General features: G+C 29.2%; 1 long non-coding RNA gene across 1 annotated transcript in view; it reads left to right on the top strand.

Moving 5' to 3' along the window:
• The window catches only part of LOC106792361, a 19,344-nt gene that overhangs the window by 11,113 nt on the left and 5,216 nt on the right, over positions 1-3,015 (top strand). The gene's annotated exons all lie outside the window — the stretch shown is intronic.

The following is a 3,015-nucleotide window of genomic DNA, read 5'->3' as shown; positions in this document are numbered from 1 at the left end:
AATTTTAAAAATTAATTACTTGGAATATGTTTTATACATGTGTATATATATCATATCATATTATGTTCATTACAATGTGAATGTAAAGTATATTGATAACGAATAGATAATAGTAATGATTTTTGGTCTCTATTTCTTTGTAGAAAGATTGAAAATAGTGATTACTTCGAATATGTTTTATAATATGTATATATATACTTGTAGATATAGCTTTTTATTAGTGACGTAGACTGGCCTAGATGTCGCACGCCATTTATACATATATATAACTACTCAACGAATGGGCGAGGTCGTACACTTTGAGAAAACGTGGATTATTGTTTCGATACATGTGTCCTACTGATATTCTTACACTGATATAATAATGCACCAAGCTCATGTTCACATGTTTTCTTCAATTCAAGTTAATCGATAACTATCGATCCCCTTCTATTTCATTAACGTATTTTCCCATATAATATGTTTTCCCCATAAATGCATCCTCCCAATCAGAAATTGTTTATCGATTAAACCAAAGTAGAAGACACGATTTATTTCTTACAAAAAAGAAAAAGAAACAAAACCAATCGAATACACATGTTCGTTCAACTTTATATACACGTCGTTTGTTTTTTTCTTTTCTTTTTGAAATAATAACGGGAATAATAATTCTTTGATATTTCATTATACTTTTGCATCTGATAGTTTGTTGGATGTGTGTGTGTGTGTTTGGTTGTTTTGTTTTCTTTTTTTTATCTATCAGTTATCGATCAGTGACCTTTAATACTTTAGATATCTTCATTTTTAACGTATACGTTGAAACTATACTGCCAACCCTTCGTAATACCTTATTTCCGATATCCCACAATTTTTTTTTGAAGCAATAAAACAAGAGAGAGAGTGGCTCAAGATAACAAAGTGGCCACACATTTTTTCTTTTTCTATTTTCTTTTTTCTTTTTTCTTTTTTTCTTTATATCAAGCTAACTTTTAGTTCACTGATATCGGATTTTGACGCGATCTTTCCCCCGATATTTCATCGTACCTATATAAAGCGTCAAAGCTACCCGATTCTATCAGCTTTTTTATTTATTTTTATGAAAAAAAAAAGAAAGTATCACCAGGAGAGCAAGAGTTAGATTGAGATGATATTTCAAAGCTAGCCCTCTTTCTTTTTGGGGGAATTTATTCGCATAACAATATATAACACAACAGTATTGTTTTGTTTTTCGAACGAAATTGAATAAACTTTGTTTAGGATAAAGAAGGAAAAGAAAAAAAATACAGCTGAGTTTATATAGACGATCAAAATATTTTACATACGAGTTTGTTAAACAATCATCAATCAAATCTTACTTTGTTCAGTTTAATACTATAATTAGATAATTATTATAACGAGGGTGTTTTCTTTAAAGGGGAACAGATGTTTATCGAATTCCGAGGTTAAAATGCAGTCGAGTTAAACGAAGGAAGAATGAATTAGCATTGCATACACGTAGGGTGAAAGACGAAGGGTGAAATAGTACCTACCTAAGGACACCGATGTTGGGGGCTTTCGGGTTGATGTGACGTCAACTAGGAAAAGGTGTACGATATGGGAAACTAGGGCAGTGCGAGTGACGGGCACGTCGTTGAAATTATTTTGAACAACATCCCGAACGTATATTTCAGATTAGTTTACCGTAAATTAGGTATAATTCATTAGCGAATAGGATTAATTATATTATAATTGGTTATAGTTGATATGTATTTCATAGTTTGGTAATTTCAAGATAATTATCCTTTAGGGAAAATATTAATTATCAAATTAATTCTACTTCAATTGTGTGTGTTGAATTTGAACCCTAGAACTACAAACTTATTTTTGTAACCTTCAAACTACAAAACTGGGGTATACATTTACCCCAAGGGTTTTTTAATCCTAAAAACTGTTCTGATAGAAGTAATCAAACTTGTAAGTATTGTATTTGAAGTATTATTGTAAATAATCATTTATTTAATAATGTAGATGAGTTTGAATCGATTCAACGAATACAAATATTTATTTATATATATTCACGAATTGTAAATATAGAACAAAAATTGATTTGTCCAAAATAATAATTTATTTAAAAGCGTGGGTAAATTTGTATCGATCGACAACGCGTACGATTATTTATTTATACATTCACGAATACATATATATATATTTATTGTAAATATAAAATAATAGTTTAAGAGAGTGTAGTAAGTGTTGGATCGATGTAGTTGCCAAACAAACACGTGTATGAATGACAAAAATAGATTGTAACACGTTTGGGGTGTTTTAGGGACAGGTTCATTAGACTTAATGATTCAACTTAGTTGACAAATCTATTGTCACATCTGAATCGTTCATTAATAATATTAATTCATTGTCAGTGTTAAATACCATTGTTAGTAATTTGTTACAAACGAATTAATCAACATTTTAATTCAGTCTACCTATCCCCAACAATATATTTCTATCTTTCTCAATTAGGATAACCCAAAAATTGAGTCCAACGATTTCCATGTTATCTTCATTACTTCCAAATGAAATTGATCACTCCCCCTTATTCCTGTCGGATGGGTCAGCGTGTTTTTTTATTCCTCGACCCAGTTTCCAATTAAAAAGGGAACAACATAAAAAAAAACGTGCTTTAGGTGTAGGACACTCTGTGATTGAAAATAACTATCTTTACAAGGTATATATCAACATGTGAAAGCATATCTTTTGATCGTACATAACAAACAAGCGTGCTTTATACAAATTTTAAACGTGATTCTCTTAAAAGTGAAATTTTCTGAGCTTTTCTCTCATTTATTTTTACATGATACGCTGTATATTCCTTCTATTTTATATTATGTATTATAATATTAAGTTATTTTTAATCAAACAATCGTTTTAAAAAATAAAAACCATGTATCCTAATATAGAATGTTATTTTAACCAATTGGATAGTGTATGTGTGTGTGGATAAAATATAATAATATATATATGTGTGTATAATAATAAAGTATATTATATAAATATATA

This window comes from Polistes canadensis, unplaced genomic scaffold (genome assembly GCF_001313835.1).
Source record: "Polistes canadensis isolate GaletaPanama2010 unplaced genomic scaffold, ASM131383v1 scaffold_411, whole genome shotgun sequence".
NCBI lineage: Eukaryota > Metazoa > Arthropoda > Insecta > Hymenoptera > Vespidae > Polistes > Polistes canadensis.
Note: the sequence above shows the minus strand (reverse complement) of the source record. Positions and strands in the feature narration are given on the sequence as shown.